The sequence below is a fragment of the Papio anubis genome, chromosome 5 (genome assembly GCF_008728515.1).
Source record: "Papio anubis isolate 15944 chromosome 5, Panubis1.0, whole genome shotgun sequence".
In the NCBI taxonomy this organism is placed as follows: Eukaryota; Metazoa; Chordata; class Mammalia; order Primates; family Cercopithecidae; genus Papio; species Papio anubis.
Window position 1 is genome coordinate 150,084,390 of NC_044980.1, and position 12,344 is coordinate 150,096,733.

At 46.1% G+C, this 12,344-nt stretch overlaps 1 long non-coding RNA gene across 1 annotated transcript in view; it reads right to left on the bottom strand.

The window, feature by feature from the left end:
- The window catches only part of LOC116274977, a 16,864-nt gene continuing 4,520 nt past the window's right edge, over positions 1–12,344 (bottom strand). The window contains exon 3 of the long non-coding RNA XR_004183864.1: positions 1–312. This is a non-coding gene — a long non-coding RNA (uncharacterized LOC116274977). The remainder of the gene's footprint in view (positions 313–12,344) is intronic.

Consider the following 12,344-nt stretch of genomic DNA (forward strand, 5'->3'; position numbering starts at 1 on the left):
CCCTTCCCCCTCCCCACCTCCCCCTCTTCACAGACCAAGGCCTTCTATCATCCTTATAATGCCTTTTCCTCCTGGAAGCCTGGGTTCCAGTTGATCTGTGAAATATTCTCTAAGCACCTGTCTTTGACCTTCTTACCTCTTATCAAAATTATAATTCAATGTTAATTGTGTGATCATGTAATGAATACAGTCTAGGAGTATAGGGACTTCCTGTCTTGCTCACCATCATAGTGCCAGTGCCGTTCACAGTGGGTGACACAAATGCTCCATGTATGTCATCTAAATGAATCCGTATCTCCCTGTTTCCTTCCCCTAAAAAACAAAACAAAAAAAAAACCCTTCCTTAAAACAGCAGCTGGCATAAGAGAGGAAAGGGCTAACTGGCACTGACTGTAAGTATTATGGGTATACTATATTGGGCTGCAGAAAACAGGACTATGAAGGTAGGGTTGAGGCAGGAGGGACATGGACAAACACAGAAAGGGACAGAGTCAGGGCTGAGCATGAGGTTTCGTGGTGTTAATTTTCTCTTTTGGAACCCTTTTCAACCAAGAAGGCAGGCAGAAGAGAGTAACTGGTTAAGATCTGGGTTGTTGAAAACCCAGCTCTGCCAGGAACTAGCAAGTTCTTAATCTTTGAGCATCTTTTTCCTTATCTGCAAAATAATAATAACAGTGATAATACCCGCTTCTTGGGTTGTTACAAGGAATGAATGATAGTATGTACGAATTGCCTTGGCGCGGTGCCCGGCACACCGTCCGTGATCAATAACTGGTGCTGATAGACAGAAAAGGGTTCAGTCAGCTGAAGGCACTTGTTCTTACCCTCTGCAGCCAGGTGTCACCGCCTCGTTTCCTCCTTTCCAACTCGGGTTTCCATTCAGGATTCCCCAGGGAAGGTGGAAGTATATCTTGGAAGATCTTGATCACCCCTAATCCCCATTCAGTCCAAAGCTATTTCCAACAGATTCAGGAATCAAAAAGCCTAGATGAGGAAGAAACCACCAGCTGGAGGGGACTATGGCAGAGCCCAGGAAGCCCAGAGGTGGGAAAGGGTCGCACCTGAGACCAGTGGAGAGAAGATCAAGTTCCCCATCTCAGCCCCTCCTTGGCAAACTCTTTAGCTCTGAAGAACCCAGAGTTCACTCTCAGGACCTGAAGCCTGAGGCCAGGAGTCTCTGGATAGGTCTTCTATGTGTGCATCTCCCTCCCTAGAAGAGGGAAGATGAGCCTGTGGGAGGCCTTTACTGCCTGAGGTTGACTGGTTACTAAAACGGGACTCACCTGTGACATGAGGGATCTCCCAAACCTCAGCCCAGACCTGGATGCTTCTCTGTCCTTTTTCCTCCCTTGCAGAGGAGGATGTGTAGGCAAATACACACACACACACACACACACACACACACACACACACACAGAGCACTGGGAGTCACGAAACTCACATCTCATTCCAGCTTTTCTTTTTCTCCATCTTTATAATGGGCATAGTACCCCAGCTGATCTCTAAGGACTCCTCCTGCCCTGGCAGTTTGAGATCTTCTGCACTGGAACCATGGATGGGAACCACAGCTGCCTTGGGGGAGATGGCAAGGGAAGGGGAACCCAAAACCCTAAAAGGAAAGCTCTAACCTTAGGGGATCCATGAGCACTCACAAACTACAGGCACGTATATATGTGTTATGCCTTCTTCAGAAAACAGTGAGTCGTAGACAGCCTCAGATTCTCAAACTTCTGCTCTAAACTGGCAACATTTTTAAAGAGTCTATTTGGGAACTTTGGGGAACCCAGTACTCTCCTACTGTCTTGGTGAAAATGAGAGAGGGTGCAGCCCTGTTTCCTAACGCTGGTGTAACAAATTACCACCAACTTAACAGCAACACAAACGTATTATCTTACAATTATGGACACCAAAAGACATAAGTCTCTTAGTCACCTGATGAGAATCAGTGTGTCGGCAAAGCTGGTTCTTTCTGGAGCACCAGGGAACAATTCGCTTCTCACCGTTTCTTGCTTCTAGAGGCTGTTGGCTCTTGACCGCATCACTTCCACCCCCGCTTCCATCCTCACATGACCTTCCCTGCTAACTCCGACCCACCTGCCTTCCACTTATAAGGACCCTTGTGATTACATTGGGTCCACCTGGAAAACCCAGGGTACTCTCCCTGTCTCGGGATTTTTAACTTAATCACATCTACAAAATCTCTTTTACAATGTAAGGTGACAAATTTACAGGTTTCAGGGATGAAGACATGGGTGGGGAATGTGAATATTCAGCCTACCGGAAGCCTTTTGAATAGTCATATCCTTTAACCCAGCAATTCCACTTGCAGAGTTTATCCTACAGGCTAAACTGTATAAAGAAGTAATGTCCACACAACAGAATTTATAATATTTAAACCTGGAAACAAGCTGTTCTACTGATAATCAGTAGAAACGTAACGAAATAAGCTAGGAATATTTATACATTAGCATATTCCAAAAAGATGCAGTATTCTAAACATAAGTATATTCATATGTATAATATGAAAAAGTCTCTAAGTCAGTTGCTAGGAGAAAAGCAACCTGAAATAAAAGCTGTATAATGTGACTCCGGGTTGTGGTATGTATATGTAATTTCTGGATGGATATCACAGAATCTGTTAATGGTGGTGACTACCTCTTGTGTGTAGGATAGCCAGGGTACTTTTATCCTTCATTTTACACCCTTCTGAACTGCACTTTATGTATTTTTTTAACCAATTATAACATACAATTTTAAAATTTTATGATTTGGCTCGGTGCCGTGGTTCATGCCTGTAATCCCAGCACTTTGGGAGGCTGAGGTGGGCATATTACTTGAGGCCAGGAGTTTGAGACCAGCCTGGCCAACATGACAAAACGCGTCTCTACGAAAAATGCAAAAATTATCCGGGCGTGGTGGCACGTGCCTATAAACCCAGCTCGTAGGGAGGTTGAAGCAGAAGAATCACTTGAACCTGGGAGGCAGAGGTTGCGGTGAGCCAAGATTGCGCCACTGCACTCCAGCCTGGGCCACAGAGGGAAACTGTGTCTCAAAAAATAAATAAATAAATAAGTCTTGCTGAATTTCTTTTGGTCATTCTGAGAGCTGGAAATGTTGCATCTTTTACATGAATGGTAGTTACAAGGGTGTATGCATACATGAAAACCCACTATCTTCACACTTAACATTTGTGCACTATTCTCTGTGAAGTTCTGCCTTAATAAAAAATATGCATTCAAAAATATAGGATGTTTTCCCCCTTTGGCCAAAAGTCAAGGGTTATTGACTTGTATCCTTCTGAAATTCAGTGCAAAAGTGGTGTGTGCCTCTCTCTGGGCAAGTGTTGACCCCTTTTGTTGGATTCTTAAAGGAATTTGGAGCTCCTAAAAAGTTAAAAATCACCAATGAAGGCCTTCCCTAAAATAAAGACCACTTACTCCTGGTTCTGTTGGGGTTTGACTGAAGGTCAGACTGCTCTGTCAGAACAGGATTGCCAGAAATGCAGGCCTTGAGATAGGTAGGCACCAACGTAGTTAATGGGCTGGCTACAGAACAAACAGCTACATTTTTCTTTGGGGAGCAATATGCAGATAATTATCACCACTTAAGCTTTAGTGCATCTGTTTAAAAAGGTGTGGCTTTTTATTGGCCCAGCACCTTTGTGTGCTGCCAATCCCGAGGTGGGCGGCTGTGTCCACACCCTGGTGGGCGGAGCTCTTCCCAGCCCTGCAGGCCTTTGCCCATCAGGACATCTGGCCTCGCACTGGCTGGGCGGAGGTCCTTGGTAGTAGAGGGGCAGCTTAACCCTCTGCCTCACCTGACAAGCCTGAAGAAAGCTTAATCCATGCTCTGGATTCCTCTGGGGTCCCTTATCCAGGCCTGGCCCGCAAACCAGAATTTCCAGTGTGACTGTGTTGGCAGAGAGTTAATGAGCAGCCGAGGAGGATGTGGCTGTCGCTGCTGTAGACTTGCCCAAGAGGGCAGGACAAAAGAACGGCAGGTCCTTAGTCTCTCTGCTTGGAACGAGGCAGGTGGGTAGGGTGCATCTCAGGAAGTGGAGGCCAGACATGAGATTGGAGGCCTCAAGGGAAGGGAATCCGGAAACGGAAACCCTAACCCCATATATCGAGTTTATAAGGACGGATACCAGCCTCTGTGCTACATAAATGTTTTACATAAAAGAAGGAGCTCTGAAGCTAAGCTCAGCCAATTTGTAGCTATGTGGTCCCCGGCAAGGTGCATATCTTCTCTCTGTGTTAGGATCCTCCTCCATAATATTCATAACAGTAGTACTACCCCCCAATATCCAGTTTAACTTCTAAGCTGGCCCCTTCCTAGCCCTCCAATTCTTTTTAAAGATTGAAATATAATCCACGTACCATGAAATGTATCCTTTTAAAGTGTACAATTCAGTGGTTTTTAGTATCTTCACAAAGTTGTGCAACAATTTCCACTAATTCCAGAACATTTTTTATTTTATTTTATTTTGAGACGGAGTCTCCCACTGTCACCCAGGATGGAGTGCAGTGGTGTGATCTCAGCTCACAGCCACCTCTGCCTCCCGGGTTCAAGCAATTCCCCTGCCTCAGTCTCCCAAGTAGCTGGGATTACAGGCACCCGCCACCATGCCTGGCTAATTTTTTGTATTTTTAGTACAGATGGGGGTTTCACCATGTTGGCCAGGCTGGTCTTGAACTGCTGACCTCGTGATCCGCCCGCCTCGGCCTCCCAAAGTGCTGGGATTACAGGCTTGAGCCACCACGTCCAGCCCAGAACACTTTTATCATTCCAAAACCAAGGGTGCCCCCTAGCAGTCACTCTCCATTCTCCACTCCCCTCAGCCCCTGGAGTCATTCATTTACTTTTTGCCTTTGTTGATTTTCCTTTTCTGGAGATTTCATAGAAATGAAACCATATATGTGGCCTTCTGTGTCTGGTGTCTTCCGCTTAGCATAGTGCTTTCAAGGCTCATACATGTTGTCTGCCATGTGCGTCTCGGTACTTCATTGCTTTCTGTGGCTGCCGTGGTATGGATATGCCACATTTTGTTTATTCATTCATCAGTTCATAGATTTTTGGGATGTTCCCATTTTTTGGCTCTTATGAATAATGCTGCTATGAACCAACAATCAGGCACAAGTTTTTGTGTGGACATAGGTTTTCATTCGTTTAAGTGTATAGTCGGGTTGGATAATTTTATCTTATACTATTCTCCCCTTCTGCATCATAAGGACCTTCTTTCTGTCCCTCAAGCAAACCAGGCTTACTCCCACCTCAGGGCCTTTGGCCTGGCTGTCCCTTCTGTCTGGAAGGCTATTCCCCCAGATCGCTGCATACAGTTCACTCCTTATCAGTCAGATCTCAGTTTAAATATCGGGGCCTCAGTGAGTCCTTCCCAGACCACTTTATTCATTCTCTGACCCTTACCCTATTTTATTTTCTCTATATACATTATTACACTCTGATCTGTTTTTTTATTTCTTTACTTGTGTCGTATCTACCACTTCTATTAATAGAACTGAGCTCCACGAGAGCAGGTATCTTGTCTATTATGACATTAGCTATACCTAGCTGCTAGAACAGCGCATGGCATATAGTAAGCATGTATTAAACATTAGCTGTTATTCATAGCTCACAGCACACTTAGAAAGTAGGTACCATTATTATGCACGTGTTACAAATGAAGAAACTGAGACTCAAAGGAATTAAGTGACTTGGCCAAAATTATGCAAGTGGGAAGTGTCATAGCCTGGGTTTGGTGCCAGGACTGTCTGGCTCAAAAGCTGGTACTCCTTGTACGATGCTATACTGCTTATTTCAGCTCTTTCTTCCAGACCGATCTAGCCTCACAAATTGTCAGTTCCAACAAGGATTCCTCTGGGCTTAGGAGACAGGGAGAAGAAACAGAAATGTGGATATTGTCTGATCTGGTAGCACCAAGAGGCCTGGCCCTGGAGCTGGTGGGGGAGGGAGGATAGGAGCTCTCACCTCCTGAGAGCTTTGGCTGGAAAACAGGCCTCCCCAGAGCTGCAAGCCAAGGCCCGGCCTCCCTCCAGCAAGGCCCTGTGAGCCCCGGCAGGCAGCAGGCACTCTCAAACAGCAGGCCTCCGGTACCATGTATATTCAGGTGGACTTCCTTTTATGCAAAACTCCAACAGGCATACTGATAACTAACTTCATGCGTGGTGCTGTTCTAAATACTTCTCGTGTATTAACTCACTGGCTCCCCAAACTAGCATCATGAGGTATGTATCATATTACCTCATGTAACTGATGAGGAGACTGAGGCCCAGGATGGTTAAGCAAACTGCTCAAGGTCACAAGGCTAAAGAATGGTGGAGGCAAGATATAAACTCAGGTTATCTGACTTGAGATTCCTTCTTTTACTTGCCACTCTACCCTGCACCTCGGCAATGGATTTGAGAATAAGTCTTCATTTACAGAAGTATTTACCACTGGATAGCTATGTGACCTAAGCTTTAAACCCAAAGCTTTCTGGCCCTTAATTGCCTTATGTGCATAAATGGACAAGAATCAGCTTCTCTTCCATGTGTGTTCTTTAGAAAAAGATGCTAATGTGTATTATGGCGGCGGGCAGGGTTAAGCTAAATTAGGTGGAACTCTTTGCAGCAGGATTTATCAGTGCCTTTAATATGCTAATGTACAATGGAACTCTTCAAGAGAGGGGTTGAGGACGTAGCATTTCTCAAACTTTATTGAACACAGAACAATGTGGAATAGTATCCCATGGAACATAGATTGGTAAACAGTCATTTTAAAAGCTTATTTGGGCTAGGCACAGTGGTTAATGCCTGTGATCTCAGCACTTTGGGAGGCTGAGACAGGAAGATCACTTGTGCCCGGGAGTTCAACACTAGCCTGGGCAACAGAGCAAGACCCTGTCTCTTCAAAAAATTAATTAAAAAAAAAATTGGCCAGGTGTAGGGGCTCTCGCCTATAGTCCCAGCTACTTGGGAGGCTGAGGCAGAAGGATCACTTGAGTCCAGGAGTTAGAGGCTGTAGTGAGCTATGACTGCCCCAATGTACTCCAGCCTGGGCAATATAGCAAGACCCAGTCTAAATATTAAAATAAAAATAGCTTGTTTGCAGGAAAAAAAGTCATTTTTCCTGAAATCAGACAGAATTCTCTTCCTTTGCCCTATTTTCACCTGCTAGGAAAAGAGGAACTTATAAACAGTCATCCACTCCTTCAAGTCTGCAGGGACTTTTGGTTAGCATGGAGATAAGGAAAGGGAACTCATTTGCTGAGCACCTACTATATACCAGCTCTGTGATCATGGCTTAGATTGTTTTTCATGATTCTCAAAACAGCCATTTGAAGCAGGCTTTATTTGAAGAAGGTGGGATAATGTTGCAGCTGAAAATGTAGGCTTTGGAGTCTGATAAACATGAGTTTGCATCTTAGCTATCTTAGCTATGTTACTTGTTAGCTATAGCTGTGTGAACTTGGGCAAGCCGCTTAACTGTTCTACGCTTCAGTTTTCTCCTTGGCAAAGTGGATAATACAATGTGTACCTAATATGGTTATCATGAGGCTTTGCAGATATAATGCATGAGAGGCACTTACTTAGCATCTGCACATAGGAAGTATACAGTAAGAAGTCACTTCATTATTATCATTATCCTCACCATTATTATCATTATCCTCATCATTATTCGTGTTTTACAGATCATACAGCAGAGACCCAGAAAGGGTAAGTAACTTGCCTAACGCCACACAGCTATTGTGTGTGGCCGAATTGAGATCCATACAGAACCCCAAACCTGCTCTTTCTCTCCAGGATCCCTGAAGGAGGCTAAGCCCATTTTATTTGAACTTGCAAATAAAACCTCTCTTCCTCTCCACGCCTCACATCACATGCCACTCGGGAGTGAGTGGGAATTTCCCCTTAGAACGCAGACCCTACCACCCATGCATAAGCGTTCAGACCCACTTGACAACAGCATGCCCATGACCCAAGGCCCTGACAAATGGGCCTGGAGAACTGAGAAGGTCTTGAGCCTATGCGCATCCCTTTATGAGCCTCTCTGTGCAGGGAGCATCCATGGCCAGTGCACATGTTATACGTAGAGGAAGCCACATGGCCCCGGCTGTCGACCTGGGATCTTCCAAGTCCTAGCGTACGTGGGGGATGCCTCTGTGGCTGTGACAGGGAAGGGGCAGCAGGGAGACAACATGGAGGCCAGGGGGGCAAGGTTCTAGGTTCTGGGCCTGAGTCAATGAAAGCAGTTGCTCTTGAAAGAAGTTTGTATGTTGTCCTTCCATGTAACTTTCTATTTGAAAAAGAGGTTTGCTGTCTACCCCCATACCACCACCAAAAAAAAAAAAAAAAAAAAGGTTTTAAACACCACTGATCTAGTTCTTCATTTCCACTGTGCATATTGGGAAGACAGGCCCAGGTGGGAAGGAACTGCCGCAGGTCCCAGTGTGTTAGTGACAGAATAGAGAGTGGACCTGACATCTCCTGTCTCTTTTTATACCAGCCTGTCAAACAGCAGAGTCGGAGATGGTTGTTTTTGTTTTGTTTCGGTTTTTTTTTTTTTTTTTTTTTTTTTTGAGACGGAGTCTCGCTCTGTCACCTAGTCTGGAGTGCAGTGGTGCGATCTCCGCTCACTGCAAACTCCGCCTCCCAGGTTCACGCCATTCTCCTGCCTCAGCCTCCCGAGTAGCTGGGATGACAGGTGCCTGCCCCCATGCCCGGCTAATTTTTTCTATTTTTGGTTGAGACGGGGTTTCACCATGTTAGCCAGGATGGTCTCGATCTCCTGACCTCGTGATCCACCCACCTCAGCCTCACAAAGTGCTGGGATTACAGGCGTGAGCCACCGCGCCCGGTCATTTGTTTGTTGTTTGTTTGTTTGTTTGTTTGTTTTTAACTGAAAGGAAAAACAGAACCTAAGTTTGTTGTTCACGTTCAAGTTGACTTTAGAATCAGTCTTCCCTCTGGCCACACTCAAAGCTCACTGTGTTCCAACCCTCCCTGTTCCGGTATACCAAATGCTGTGGGTCCACACAGGCCCAGGGGATGAGCGTAACTACAGTCCTCCTCAATCCTCCACCAGGAGGTTTCTGCCCTCACTGTTGCCAGTGAGAAGCAAACGGCAGGGAACAAGGAAGGCAGAGTGGCAGGTGCTTTGAGAACCTGCTTGAATCCCAGCTTAGCTACTTATTCTCCATGGGAACCTGAGCAAGTCACTTAACCTCACAAAGTCTCACTGCATCAGCTGTAAACTTTGGGTAACTTTATGAAGTTACCATGAAGGTATCCTAACATGGGGTTGCTGTAAGGCTCAGAGGCAATACACATAAAGAATCTGCAACACGGAAGTTGTGCAACAAGTAATAGTTCATATCAATATTATTGTTTTAACTACAGCTGGTTTTCGACAAGATCTGAAGTTCTTATACATACTTTAAGTGCATTAGGCTCTCTGCACACCCACATCAAGGCCAAGCAATGCTGCACTTCCTCATACCTGCGCTGGCCTGAGCCCTGCCCTCTGCAGTGATTTGACAGTCTTCCACCTGTAGGCAGATGTTCTGATGGGAGCATTCCACAGATGCTGTTGGATCAGCCTGAGAAGAAACTGGCTCTAGAATTAGTCTGCTGGGTTTCATTATGGCTCCACTATTTAATAGAAGACAAGTTTCTCAACCTCCCTGAGCCTCAGTTTTCTCATCTCTAAAATGCGAATAATAGCAGTCCCTAATTCCCAGGCTTGTTTTGAGGATTAAATGGGATAATACCTGTGAAAACCTCAGTGCCTTGACTCGTCTTAAAAAGTAGCTAAAAACTATTAACTCATGACTTGTCCTAAAGTCTGTCCTTACTTCTCAGAAAGAAAGCAAAGAAACAGGCTGAGTGCAGTGGCTCACGCCTGTAATCCTAGCACTTTGGGAGGCCGAGGCGGGTGGATCACTTGAGGTCAGGAATTTGAGACCAGCCTGGCCAACATGGTGTAACCCTGTCTCTACTAAAAGTATAAAAATCTGCTGGGCATGGTGGCACACGCCTGTAATCCCAGCTACTCTGGAGGCTGAGGTGAGAGAATTGCTTGAGCCTGGGGATGAGAGGTTACAGTGAACTGAGATCATGGCACTGCACTCCAGCCTGGGTGATAGAGTGAGACCCTGTTCCAAGAAAGAAAGAAAGAAAGAAAGAAAGAAAGAAAGGAAGAAGCAAAGAGAGAGATAAAAGTGCTGGGTTTGGATTCCAGTGACTTTGAGTCAAGTACTGATCGTGCCACAAATTAGCTGAGTGACGTTGGACATGACCTTGCCCCTCTCTGTATCTCAGCTTCCCCACAATTTCAAACCAGCAGGGTTGGATTAGGTGAGCTGCTTCAACTCTGACTCTGGAGAAGGGCTGATGAGAACGTTATATGGCTGCCCGCTGTTGAGTCTGGATGGCCCCAGTCTTCCCATACAGAGGAGGATCAGGAAGGGGACTAATCCTCAAACCAGTGGCCTCATCAAACCGGTGCCTTAGTTAAGGGAACTGCTGTGGGAATGCACAATCCCAGCTTGAAATTCTCTGTCACTCTGTGTGACCTTATGAAAGTCACTTCACCTCTCTGAGCCTCAGTTCGTTCGTCTGTAAGATGGGATTTAGAGTGGTACCAGAGTAAAGAATTGTAAGAGCACATGAGGTAATGTCTGCTAAATGCTTAACACACAGAACTCAGTAGAGTGTTCGTTAGTAATCATTATTGATGCCAGTGGACCCCATCGTTGGGCATGGTGCTCTTCTTAGAAGCAGAGCAAGTACACGTGTCCATTCCAAGCCTTATTTCTGATGTCAGCAAAGCTGTTTATGAGGACAGCAGCCATCCCAGGGACACACCTGAAAAGGGGTGGGCCAGCCTCTGCATGCTGACCATCCAGATTCCATGACTCCCCATCAGCCTAGAGGAGGTGATAACCATCTGTCTCTCCCCACCCTGCCCAGAAGACCAGCTCGGCAGGGCTGGGAAGGACTTCAGACTATATCTTGCGCAGTCCTCTTACCCAGGTAGGATGTAAGGAGAAGAGATAACCTATCCAGGTCTCACTAGACCTAGGACTGCACGGCAGTATGTGTAGTATTGAAAGGAGTATTTGGGTTTGATGCTTAGTTTCTCAACTTGCAGGCTAAGAGTCCTCACAGGACTTCAGTTTCCTCATCTGGACAATAGGCTTAATAACAGAGTCTCTTACCAGGGTTGCTGCAAAGATTAAACGAAGGTCAAACATAATGTGGGCCACAGACGTCATGTCTGTCCTCTCTATTCCTGCTGTAGTGCCCTTTGACCGTAGCACACTGGAAAGACGCAACACACTGATTTTTGGATTTCCTTTCCGTTGTGAAGCTGTATGGAGATGCAGAGTTGGTCTAGGGTGCTATTGTGCTGAACTCCTATAACCTTGATAGGGACGGTACCAGGTTCACGAGGCTGAAGAAGAGACCCAGAGCCAGCAAATGAGAGTTGGGGTTTGATTGGCAGCTTACATACGGGGAAGCAAGTCCAGTGGTGGCGAGCTAGACAGGAAAACCCGTCCACTGATGACAGGCTAGGACAGATAAGGACATGATATCCTCCTTACCTACAGTCCAGCCGCAGTGGGCTGGACAAGATAACCCAGGGGTGAAGGGCTGGCAGGAAAACCACAACCACTTGCAAACCGCATGCAGTTTATATTCCAACTTCACTTAACACCCTCCCCTTAATGACCTCCACCTGGCAACCTTCATCCAACTCAAAAGTCAGGGCTTCAATCTTCTGTATAGCCCATATTCCATGGGACAGACCGGGGGCTCAGATGTTCCTCACAGACAAGGAACCAGTCTCCAGGTTGGCCACTCCCGGATTCCAGAGCTTGGAGCACACATTCAGGTGTGTCTGTCATACAAGGTCATTGTAAGCATATGCTTAAGTTATTGCCACCAGGTGCATTTACCCTACAGGTGCCAGTCTGAAAAACTGATTGGGGCCCTGACTGCCTCTCTGTTGCTCTGTGACCCTCCGCTGGTCACTTTCCCTCTCTGGCATTCAGTTTCTTCTTTTTTTTTTTTAAGACAGAGTCTTGCACTCTCACCTGGGCTGGGGTGCAAAGGTGCGATCTTGGCTCTCTGCAACCTCCGCTTCCCAAGTTTATGTGATTCTCTTGCCTCAGCCTCCCAAGTAGCTGGGATTACAGGCACACACCACCACACCCGGCTAATTTTTTATATTTTCAGTAGAGACAGGGTTTCACTATGTTGGCCAGACGGGTCTCGAACTCCTGACCTCGTGATCTGCCCACCTCGGCCTCCCAAAGTGTCGGAATTAAAGGCGTGAGCCAA